The sequence below is a fragment of the Papaver somniferum genome, chromosome 4 (genome assembly GCF_003573695.1).
Source record: "Papaver somniferum cultivar HN1 chromosome 4, ASM357369v1, whole genome shotgun sequence".
NCBI lineage: Eukaryota > Viridiplantae > Streptophyta > Magnoliopsida > Ranunculales > Papaveraceae > Papaver > Papaver somniferum.
The window spans coordinates 84,125,524-84,138,802 of NC_039361.1; the positions used below are offsets into that span (position 1 = coordinate 84,125,524).

General features: G+C 36.1%; 1 pseudogene; it reads right to left on the reverse strand.

The window, feature by feature from the left end:
- Positions 1-7,948: 7,948 nt before the first annotated feature.
- LOC113276677 lies at positions 7,949-8,048 on the reverse strand (annotated as a pseudogene).
- Between the last annotated feature and the right edge of the window lie 5,231 nt (positions 8,049-13,279).

Genomic DNA, 13,279 nt, shown 5'->3' on the forward strand with positions numbered 1-13,279 from the left:
CAATTATCCTCCCAAATACCTATGTTGTTACCATTTCCTACCTCCCATATGTTATTTTTTTCTACAAGAGCTATTCTTTTGCTAATACATTTCCACATCAATGAGCTGGTTTGAAACGTTTTAATACTAAAAACAGATTTCTTTGTAAAGTATTTAGGTTTTAATTGAGAATCCCAGAGGAATATGGTTAAGTTAATAGACGCCTGGATATTTCAGCTATCATAGCTAGATTAGTGTTATGTGCACTTCTAAATCCCAGTCCACCCTTATACATTGGCTTGCATTGACATGTGTAGGCTTTTGGGCAGTATCCGCTGGAGTTGGTTTCTTTTCCCCACTAGAAGTCCCTTTGTACAACATCAATTTTTTGGTGCTGTTTTTTGGTTGGATAAAGCAACTCATTTGGAAATTACCCATACTTTCCATAACTAATTTATTTAAGACCATTTTACTAGTTTGAGGCAAAACCTTTCCTTTCCATCCTTGAGGCCTATGTTCCATTTTCTCCACAACTATCTCAAAAGTATATATGTTAGCTTTGTATATAAATATCGGGTCACCTAGATAAGTATCCTTTCAACCAATCTTTTTTTTATTTTAAGAAGCTTAGATATCATTCTTTGATGTTTTGGGTGGACTTACTTACTGAAAAATACGCCTGATTTATCAAAGTTAATAAGCTGACCTGAAGCTTTGCTAAAGATGTCAATAGTGTTTAATATGTTCTTACATTTATATAGATCAGCTTTTATAAAAAGAAGACAGTCATCTGCCAAAAAAAGAAGTGAAATAGGTTTTTTTTTCCTTATGTTAATTTGACTCCATGTATTAGCTTTTCAGATTCATGAAAAATAAGAAGTCTGGAGAAAATCTCCATACAAATGATGAAAATATGTGAAGATAAAGGATCTCCCTGTCTTAAGCCCCTTGTAGGTTTAAAAAACTCCACCAGAGAGCCATTTAACAAGACTGCAATGGAAAAGGTTGAGATTGTTAATGAGGTTACATAAGGAAGAGTTAAAACCAAAAGCCTTAAGGGATGCTAGCAGAAAATCCCAGTTGACCCTGTTAAAAGCTTTTGACATATCTGTTAGAGCATTGCTCGGTCGAACTCACAAGTGTTGCTATATCAAGCTTGTTGTCAAATTTAGTTGTCAAAAATATATCTTGATTTCTAATCTACAATTAGTTAAGTCTCGGATTATGATATAATTGTAGTTGAGAAATGGACATCATGGCAGTCATCATTGTGTTATACCATTTGAAGGCGAAGACCAACCGAAGCTTTTGGAGAACTTCTTCAACAAAAGGTGAGTGAAGATTGAACCACCTATTCCTCAAGTTATATTCATCTTTCTATCTATGAGACGTTTTCGCATATAATGACTATCGTAAGCATATCAAGAATTTCGAGTCAAGTTTATGTTGGAAATTAGTTCTCGAAATATAATGACTAAGCTTAATGAACATTTGTTCATACTTGATGAATTTCGTTTAAGAATATTTTATTGTTCAAATTAAAATCGTGATTCGTGATTATCATTCAAAAATAGGCTGGAAAAATGATATGTGTCATTGATGTTATTTGGGAATGTTTCGAATTGATTTAGAGAGGAGTATAGAACTACTCTAAATCTGGATATAAGATAATATGCATACCAGTCTGACAAACTGGGAAAATTTTTATAGGTCCAAAACCGTAGTACACGTACCGGAACCGACAGTAACCTTTTGGTACCCATACCAATATGCATACCTTCAAAAGTTTGTGAACTTGTGAACCCGAAACGGTACACATACCGGAAAAGAACTGGAGGTTTTGGAACCGGTGTGGTATCCATACCTAGTACGGTACGCAAACCGGAATTTTTTTGTAAGTTCTGGAACTTTAATTTGTCTTAAAGGTAGACATACCATGACAAATATGTTCACGAACAAGGTTAAAGTACACGTACTTACCCTATCGATTAAATTCAGATGCACATAAAAATACTATATACATATTTGATCACATGATTGTGACTCAAGATTAAAGTCTTAAGTGTTAAATGAAAATGATCAAGATTATAGTTCAGTTGGATGGTTTCGGCTAACCATTCATGAACGTTGTCTTTGTACACGGTTCGGTTACGGTCCATCCTAACCAGAGTGTATATCTTGTTATGTTAATTAGATTAAAAGATTCATCTGACGGTGGATATTTTTTACTTGGTTCCAAATCTATCTTAGCTTAAACCTAAAGTAACTTATGCTTTGAACGTCTATATAAGAGAAACCTCAAGCAACTAGGATCTTTGAATCCCAACACTAGTTTTGTGTGTCCTAGTTGTAAACTAGAGTCGTCATCTTCCTAAAACCCTTTTAGGGTTTAGCAACTACAAAGATCTCATAGGGATTCGTGAAGACATGTCCAACTATCTTTTATCTTGATAGTTCGATTATCCTGATCTTGTTTGATTGTTGAGCTTGTTCCATCAATCAAGGATAGATAGAAATCACAAAGTTCTTTTCGTATCAGAATTTGTTGATTCCACAAGTTTAATACTTGTTAGGTGAATAATAATCTAGGATGCTCATCGGGAAGCATAAGTCCGGATTTTGAGGTTAGCTAGACTTTGTCATTGCTATCGATTTCCAGTCTCACCTTGATCTATGATCAAAAAGGAAATCACTATATAGGCTTATATGTGGGAGGAATATTGGTTTAAAGTCTTCAATTCAGTTGAAGCAACTCTTAGGTTGTAAAGGACGTCAGCAAAGGGAATCAATTGTGCGAAGTCCTACTGGGGTTCAAGAAGCGTATGTGAGGGTTTAATTCAGTCTCAACTACATTCCAGTCCGAAGTTAATTGGTAGTAGGCTAGTGTCTGTAGCGGCTTAATACAGTTTGCTATTCAATCTGGACTAGGTCCCGGGGTTTTTCTGCATTTTCGGTTTCCTCATTAATAAAACTTCTGGTGTATGTGTTATTGACAATTATGGGTTTGCAAGGATACTCATAAGCCTCTTGAGAAAGTTGATGTTTCCGTCAATAAAACTATTCAACAAGCTAACATGGATTTGATCATTACAGGATATAAGGATCGTATTGAAAAAATGTCATTCTCTTCGAGGCAAGCAATTTTAGGTAAGGATTCTATCGTATCTCTTAGACATTATTTTTTATGATTATTTTTCATGTTACAAAAAGATATTCTTAACAAAAAAAAAAAGAGGTAAAAACAAAGGTAAACGATAGCATAATTCCTCTGGTCAGCGTATGGCTCCCCCTTGTGCAAATTAGGCACAAGTCTTGGAACCTTATCCATAAAAATCCTGTTGGATAGGGATTACTGCGTGACATGTGTACTATTATTTCAAGTATTACTTAGATCTGATGAGCTATAATCTTTTTCATATTGCAACCTTTATGTATTATCTAAGATAATTTCAATCAAACAAGAATGTTAAAATTTCTTAGGTGTACTACGATGATTTCAATCAGATAAGAATGTTAAAATTTCTTGTTAATCCAAGCTCCAGAAAAGTGATAAAAATATTTACATGAACAATAATCCTCTTGTGCTCTAAACTCACTTGTTTATTGAGCTAAGATGCATTGATATTCAAGAAAGAATATTTTCCATAGAAAAGGTAGATAATTGCAGTATCGAAAATTATTATGTTCTCTTTATAATAAATTGTTTACTATCCTCAAAAGTCCGTGTCTAAAATACTTTAGGAATGACGGGTCCCGTACCATGAAAAGGTACACACACTTTTCTTCTATAGCTGTACGAAAACCCTGATTTCTAGTTAGGTCACGAGCCTACTGCCAACCTGGAGAATGCCTCTTTACAAACTCATTTATAAGAGGACAGAAGAGAACTTAGGTTAATGACGAAGATGTTGAATCATCCAAAGATCTTCCTGGAGTGAATTACTATTTTTCATACGATCATAAAGATATTGAGCGTGAAGAAATGATGTCATCTAATGTTGTTTATGATTCTCTTAAGTAATTTGAGGAAGCAAAACTATAACTTGTTGAAACGCTAAAATGTCTAGACATGTTAAGGACCAAGCTGAAAAAGGTTTTTGCTGACCTTGTTCTCATAAAATCTCATGTTTGTGATCTTCTCAATGAGGACATTTTCTCTAAATAGCTCTTAGATACAGCTGATGACAAATTCAAGGGTCTCAAAACCGATAAAGAGTCTGGAAAAATCTTGTTTAATTTTTGTTATTTTTTATTGTTTAGGAAACTTCTTGTAAGAATTTATTTTTTATTTTGAGAAGGATAACTAGGGTTTGGTATAACAATATTGTGATTACACAAGCTATTTTCAATGATTTTCATCTTGCATGTTTTTAGATTTATTTATTTAACTTCTAGAGTTATTGGAAGATGAACTTGCAGTATGTAATCATTATTGGTTTGATATATTGCAAAGTTCTATGAGATATATGTGTCCTTTAATTTTTGTAAAGTGAACTGATATCTCATATATATATATATATATGCTCAAAAGTTAAATCTATTATTTTCTTATAAACTATAAAATAGAACAAACTTTGTGAGAATTTGTCGCAATATCGATCTACTCGTGATCACACTTTTGTGTTATTACTGCACTATACACTCTGTAAGATTTTCTTTTGTTGAGCTATACCAATTAAAATTATATATTTGTTTGTAACCTGCGTTGAGATTAATTTAAGTTGATGTTAAGGATACAAATCCGTGTGATTTTTTAATGTTCGAAAAAATCCTTCTTTTTCATTAAAGTAAGGTCACTCATGTTGTTCTCTTGGGAATGACATCAAATTGTGTGTGTGTGTGTGTGTGTGTGTGTGTGTGGTGGTGGGTGGGTGGGTTGGTGGGTTCTTAAATGAACTTTTGCTTAATTGCTATATCTTTCTGGGGTGTGTGGCTATGGAATTTGAATGGGATACTTGTATCTTAAAATCTCCTAGATGAGCGCTAAGTATTTCATACTATGTGATATCATCTAAATAAAGCTGATATGTAATACCTTTATGTCTTCAACTATCTTTTGGTTGTACTCATTACGATCCCTTGATTTTCGTACTTTTGCCAATTTTTATTGACAAAAAGGGGGAAAATTAATTAGTGACTACATACATATGGTTTGCAGATCATTATGTAAGGGGGAGTGAATCAATGTCTATAAGTTTCACCTATTATGCAAAATATGTAAGTATTGATTAAGGGGGAGAAACATATTACTGTAGTATTACATCGAAATTGTGATACAATTGAACTTTGGATAAGATAATAATATTATGTATCCGTATAACGACGATTGAGAATATTTGTTTTCAAAGTTGTTACTGCTATGGATATTCAACAACAACGATGCTGAGTTGAACACGTTCAGAATCATCGCAACTTGAAATAACGAAAAGTTCAACGAAGCTTTTGTTTTTGTTATCCATATGTATTGGTAGTTTTGTCATTAAAATTGACAAAGGGGGAGATTGTTAGATCATTGCTCGGTTGAACTTACAAGTGTTGATATATCAAGCTTGTTGTCAAATTTAGTTGTCAAAGCTATATCTTGATTTCTAGTCTACAATTAGTTAAGTCTCGGATTAGGATAGAAGTGTAGTTGAGAAACGGACATCACGGCAATCATCATTGCATTCTATCGTTTGAAGGCGATGATCAACCGAAGATTTTGGAGAACTTCTTCAACAAAAGGTAAGTGAAGACTAAACCACCTATTTCTCAAGTTATGTTCATCTTTCTATCTATGAGACGTTGTCGCCTAACTAATTAGACTATCTTAAGCATATCAATAATTTCAAGTCAAGTTTATGTTTGAAATTAGTTCTCAAAATATACTAACTAAGCTTAATGAATATTTGTTCATACTTGATGAATTTCAGTTAAAAACAATTTATTGTTCATAATTAAAATCGTGATTCAAGATTATCATTCAAAATATACTAACTAAGCTTATTTGCCTTGAACTAGTATCGAATATGATTTTTATTTGAGTAATTGTGATCTATTTTGATGGAGTATGCTTAGTTTAAGACTTTTGATGCTTCATACTTGGTATTTACAATTATTGCTTTTGAAAATTTACTTGCCGCAATAGTAAGAATCAAATTGAACGAGAAAATTGCATGAATACAAAGATTGGATTAAATCACCTTAAACTTGGAAAATAGTGGAATCTTAGCCTCAGTGTTCTTTTAATATTGATACCAACTTTGTCAGTGTTTGTTATAATTATTACTGAGTTTTCTATTTAGTTTTGAATTTAAGTCTAAAGTTATCCTTCACAAGTTTGAGAATCGAATCACTTTTTACCACTATCTACAAATCACATCAATTTTTGGCGCCGCTGCCGGGGACTTATTTTTATGGTTTTAGATTTATTTTATTTTTATTTTATTTATTTTTTTTGTTCTATTTTATGTTTTTGGGTATTTATCTTGTGTCTACAGGTTCTGGATCATAAAGAAAATTGAGCCAAAGAGTTTGGTGATTTCATAAAGACTTGGAGCAAAAGATTAAAGCAAAAAGAACAGAAAAAAAGACAATTTTAGTTTAGGATTTGTTTATTTTCTTTTAGAAAAAAAAAACTGTATTAGGGTTTATTATTTTTGTAATTTTTCTTTTCTTTTTGGACTTTTGGACTTTGAGACATTATTTTTTTTATTACCCTATGGAAGGGTACTTTAAATATAAACTGTTTGCAGAGAAGGAGGACAATTACGATATTGTCTCTGCACCTTGGATTCGTACACTAGACATCGGAGTCAGTGGCCCGAGTCGACTACAACCGATTCATCCCCCGTCTGGAACGGGAGGTAAGATTCTAAACACTCGCGAATCCCCTGTCAACGAGTTACTGGACTCCTTCGTATGCATATATGTTGAGGACTGAATACAGACATTTATTTCTCTAGTAAAGGACAAGTCCTGGCCATACAAGATAAGGGTTTGGATTTCATCACCATTATCTTCTTGCCCGCTTTAGGAACACGTAACCTACGCGAACCTAAGCCTAAAATTTTGACTAGAACGAGACCGATAGGGTAAGGAGCTTAATAGGAAAGTCATTCGAAAAATATTGGTTACTCTTTTAAGCATACTTCGAAGTTCTTAACGGATTCTATAAGTTGAATGCTGACTGCGCCGCCTTGTAATACCGGTGAGGCCTTGGGTATCAAAGCTCCACCGAGCTTCCCTCGCCTCTATTCAACTTAAGTTAACTCGGATTGATTCCAGAGGGGTTTGATTAAATTGTAACGAATTCCCGTTCGAAGGATTAGAAGCTGGTCTAGAAACAATCTAAGTGGAGCCATCATGCATTTTGTTTGCTAGAAATCAATAGGTTTGATTTGGTTGAATCGGCCTTGATCTGTGTTTGCTTACCCTTCCAATTTAGAAAATTCTGTTGTATGCCTGAACGTAAAAGACACGCACTAGGTAGATTTTTTAAAGAGAAACCTAGTAGTTCGAAGCGTCTCGATTACCTTAATCTAGAGAGTCCGACTTTTAAAAGAATCTGTTTTTGAACGTCCTTTGACTGAGGAGAGAATCCATTTTTCTCCGATAGCGCCAGAAATGGCAACTTTGAAAGCTTTGTTGAATCCAACTAGGACTACTCGTCCCTCATGTATCAGGTTAGCTGAGACGGAAGCAACTTATGAACTTAAACTTGGGACCTTACAGCTGCTCCCAATCTTTTTAGGGAAAGAAAATGAAAACCCCTATTTCCATGTTAGGGACTTTGAGGAAATTTGTAGTACCCTCAGGATTAGAAACTTATATAATGATGCTTTGAAACTTAGGTTATTCCCCTTTTCCCTGAAAGATAAAGCTAAATCGTGGCTATATAGTTTGGCTTCCGGGTCAATCGAAACGTATGAACAACTTACATCTGCTTTTTTGAACAATTTTTTCCCTAGGCACAAAACATCATCCATTAGGACGCAAATATGCACGTTTTCTCAACAGGAAGGAGAAACTTTGTATAGGTATTTGGAAAGGTTCAATGATTTATTATCCCAATGTCCTCATCATGGTTTAGAAAAGGTTAGGTTAGTTCAGATCCTTTATGAGGGTTTAGATTATCCCACCACAACCACAGTAGAATCTATGTATACTGGTGGATCTGAGAACCAAACAGTTGATGACGCGATGACATATTGGCATGAAGTCGCCGAAAATACCCAACAATGGGAAAGTAGTAGGGGACCCTAGAAAACAATTCTTCTCGGCAGAGGAAACGTTAATAGGGTAGAAGGAGGCTATGAATCAGATGCAAAAATTGCTGCTATAGCGAAAAGGTTAGAATCTTTAGAAGTGGGTAACACTAGTGGTAGATTGGAGCCTTTTTGGGAAGGCCAGAATAATGAAGATCAAGCCAATGCTCTATATAATAACACTAGTTTTTCATGGGTTAAGGGCCAGAATCAGGGTCAGTCTAATAATTCTAATGCTCCCCCAGGTTTTGGATACACTAGGAATACATCAGACCCAGAAAATAAAACGACTAGCTTAGAGGAATCTATTAAGATGTTAGCAAAAACTCAGGAAATGTTAGCACAGAGCCATGTTAGTTTTCAATAGGAAACCAAGCAGAATTTTCAAACTAATGCTCAAAGCCTTGCTAAGTTAGAACTTCAAGTCGGCCAAATTGCTAAGACCTTAAGTTAGAGAGATAATGGTAGGTTCCCTAGTCAGACTAATCCCAATCCTAGAGGAATTCATGAAGTAGGTACAAAACTATCGAATCAATTGAATGCTATTAGAACCCTTAAGAGTGGTAGAATAGTAGACAATCAGGTAACCATGCCCGATAGTGAACATACTGTAGTTCACCCCTCAGGACCACTAGCTAAGGAAACTGATAAAAATTATGATGATGCCAACTCAGTTCCTGAGAGGTCTGTTTCTGTGCCTAGAGCCCCATTTCCTCAGCTATTAGAACCAACAAATAAGGAGTCGAACTTTAATGACATAGTGGAGGTTTTTAAGCAAGTTACCATAAACCTTCCTTTATTAGATTCAATTAGGCAAATTCCTGCTTATGCCAAGTTCCTTAAGGATATGTGTACGCGAAAGAGAAAACTTAGCGTCCATAAGAAAGCCTTTTTAGCTAGTCACGTAAGTTCAATCATTCAGAACACCACAACTCCAAAGTACAAAGACCCAGGTTCTATTACCATTGCTTGCACAATAGGTAAATTCCGGGTAGAAAAACCTTTACTTGACTTAGGAGCCAGTGTGAACTTACTGCCATTGTATACTTACAGCTAGGACTTGGTGAAATGAAACCTACTCAGATGACACTGCAGTTAGCTGATAGGTCTGTTAAAATCCCTCGAGGTGTTATCGAGGATGTTCTTATTGAGGTCGACAAGTTTATTTATCCAGTGGATTTCGTGGTCCTAGATACCCAACCTGTCCCTGACCCAGAGAACCAGATACCTGTGATTTTAGGTCGCCCATTTTTAGCTACGTCTAATGCGATCATTAACTGTCGAAATGGTGTGATGAATTTATCTTTTGGTAATATGACTATAGAGATGAACATTTTTAATGTCAGTAAGCTACCTTATGAGCTAGATGACACATGTGTTGAAGAGGTGAACATGATAGAAGCCTTAGTTCAGAAGTCATTACCAAACATTTTATTTGAAGACCCATTAGAAAGTTGTCTATCCCATTTTGGTTTAGATTTTGATGACGATAGCACTATTGAACAGTGAATGCTCTATTAGATTCTACCCCTGTGTTAGACACTGATAGATGGAAAGCTAGGTTCGAACCGTTACCAGTTTCTGAGACTACCCTAATTCCTTCTTTAGAAGAGCCCCCAAAGTTGGACCTTAAACCACTACCCGATACTCTACAGTATGTGTTTTTAGGCCCATCTGAGACTTTACCTGTGATTGTAGCTTCCGATTTGGATAGTGATCAGGAAAGTAGGCTAGTAAAAGTACTTCAAGACAAAAGGAAGCTTTAGGGTGGACTATAGCAGACATTAAGGGTATAAGTCCTACTGTGTGTATGCATCAGATTCATTTAGAGGAAGACTCCAAACCTTCTAGGGAGATGCAACGTCGACTGAACCCTAACATGAAAGAGGTAGTTCGAAAAGAGGTGCTTAAGTTGTTAGATGCGGGTATTATTTACCCAATTTCAGACAGTAAGTGGGTCAGCCCTGTTCAGGTTGTCCCCAAGAAATCAGGTATCACTGTAGTCCAGAATGATAATAATGAATTAATCCCAACCCGAGTGACCACGGGATGGCGTGTGTATTGACTATAGGAAATTGAACAAGGTCACAAGGAAGGATCACTTTCCCCTTCCTTTTATCGACCAAATGCTAGAGATTAGCTGGACATAGTCACTATTGCTTCTTAGATGGCTACTCCGGTTATAATCAGATCGTTATTGCCCCAGAAGACCAAGAGAAAACCACTTTTACCTGTCCCTTTGGTACCTTTGCGTATAGACGCATGCCTTTCGGGTTTGTAATGCCCCTGCGACTTTTCAGCGTTGTATGATGAGCATATTTTCTGATATGGTAGAACGGTTTTTAGAGGTCTTTATGGATGATTTTTCAGTGTTTGGTTCATCTTTTGATGAGTGCTTGCATCATTTGACATTAGTGTTGACTAGGTGTAAGGAAAAGAATTTAGTGCTTAATTGGGAAAAATGCCATTTCATGGTTGAATCAGGAATTGTCTTAGGGCACATCGTTTCTTCAAAGGGTATAGAGGTAGACAAAGCCAAAATTGACCTTATTAAGACTCTACAGGTCCCAAAAACCGTAAAAGATATTAGGTCATTCTTAGGGCATGCAGGTTTTTACCGTCGATTCATTAAGGATTTTAGCTTGATTTCTAGACCTCTTTGCAATTTGCTTGCAAAAGATGTTAAGTTTGTCTTTGATGATGCTTGCTTAAAGGCTTTTGATAAGCTTAAAACTTTACTCACTACTGCCCCGATAGTCCAGGCACCTAACTGGAACCTACCCTTTGAAATTATGTGTGATGCTTCAGATTATGCTATAGGCGTTGTGCTAGGTCAGCGAGAAAACAAATTACTCCATGTGATTTACTATGCTAGCAAAACTCTGAATGATGCCCAAATGAACTATACAACTACCGAGAAGGAATTGCTAGCCATCGTGTTTGCCTTGGATAAGTTTAGATCCTATTTTTAGGTTCTAAGATCGTAATCTATACTGATCATGCTGCTTTGAAATACCTTTTGTCTAAGAAGGATACCAAACCTAGATTGATTAGATGGATCCTTTTGTTACAAGAATTTTGTCCAGACATTAGAGACAAAAAGGGTGCAGAGAATGTGTAGCAGACCACTTGTCTAGGCTAGTTGTTAGTTCCCCTAATATTCCCTTCCTATAAGGGATAGTTTTCCTGATGAACAATTGTTCTCTGTTTCCCAATCACCTTGGTATGCAAATATAGTGAATTATCTTGTTACTGGTCGAATGCCTCAACATTGGGGTAAGCAAGATCGTTCTAGGTTTTTAGCCGAGGTTAAGCATTTCTTTTGGGACGATCCTTATCTGTTTAAGTATTGTCCGGACCAGATTATTAGGAGATGTGTATCTGAGAGTGACCAGTCTAGTATTATCTCCTTTTGTCATGAACATGCATGTGGGGGTCATTTTAGTGCTAAGAAGACTGCTGCTAAGATTTTGCAGTGTGGATTTTACTGGCCTTCGTTGTTTAAAGATTCCCATAGTCATTGTGTTTCTTGTGAGCGTTGCCAGAAGTTAGGAACCATTTCCCGTAGAAATATGATGCCTTTGAACCCTATTTTAGTGATTGAGGTCTTTGATGTGTGGGGCATTGATTTTATGGGTCCATTTCCTATTTCGTTTGGTTATCTTTACATACTTGTCGCTGTAGACTATGTGTCTAAGTGGGTTGAGGCGGTTCCGTGTAAAACGAATGACCACAGGGTCGTAGTCCAGTTTTTGAAAGAGAATATACTTACACGTTTTGGTACGCCGCGAGCTATAATTAGTGATGGAGGTTCACACTTTTGTAATAGACCGTTTGCTCTTTTAATGAAACAATACGGTATTACCCATAAAGTAGCAACCCCATATCACCCTCAGACTAGTGGTCAGGTAGAGGTTTCCAATAGGGAAATTAAACGTATTCTAGAGAAAACAGTTAATCCAAAGGAAAGACTGGTCGTCGAGGCTTACTGATGCCTTATGGGCTTACCGTACTGCGTTTAAGACACCCATTGGAATGTCACCTTATCGTTTAGTGTTTGGCAAGGCATGTCACCTGCCTGTTGAGTTAGAGCATCGAGCCTATTGGGCTATTAAGAACTTAAACTTTTCACTTGACAAGGCAGGAGCTCAAAGAAAGCTCCAGCTCAATGAGTTGGACGAGATTCGTAGAGATGCATACGATAGTGCTAAGGAGTATAAGAACAAAATGAAACTTGTGCATGATAGGAATATTTTACGAAAGTCATTTTCTCCAGGTCAAAAAGTTCTTCTGTATGACACTCGTTTGCATCTATTCCCCGGGAAGTTGCGCTCTCGGTGGACCGGTCCTTTTGTGGTCCGTACTGTTTTTCCTCATGGCGCTGTTGAGATTGAGACACCAGATGGTAGTAGTTCTTCGAAGGTTAACGGTCAGCGATTGAAGCCCTTTTTAGAGCCTTTTCCTACAGGTGATGTTGAGGAGGTCCCTCTGGAGGACCCTGTTTACCTTGATTGACCATCGAGGCGATTTTGTATGTTGTATAATATTTTTGTAGGTTTTTGGTTACACTTCACCCAGGTACTATCTTTCCGACTTCTCTCTTTACTATTTCCTCATGTTACTTATATTTTTGGTACTGTTCTTTAATTAGAAACATTGAGGACAATGTTAGATTTAAGTTTGGGGGTGGGGTAGAACTTTTTGTTACCTTTTAGTTGCAATAAATAAATTCCAGAGCCTAGAAATTTATCCCTATTAAGGGTGGCACTAACCAATTTAATTGGATGGAAGCATTTTGGTTGTAGGAGTTGAGGAACCAATCTGACTAGATGGCAACATCTAAATAGTCTATTCATAAAAGCACAGAGCTCAGGTGTTAGAAATAACATGATAGTTTCACCATATCTCGTTGAGTCCTTTTCACTTCTGTTTTTATTTTATTTTGTTTTTAAACTATGTTTCTCTAAGTGATTAGGTAGGGCTCACGATTCAAATTGTTACCAATGCTAGGGTGAATTAAAGTGATTGAGATACAAAAAAAAAAAAGAAAAAAA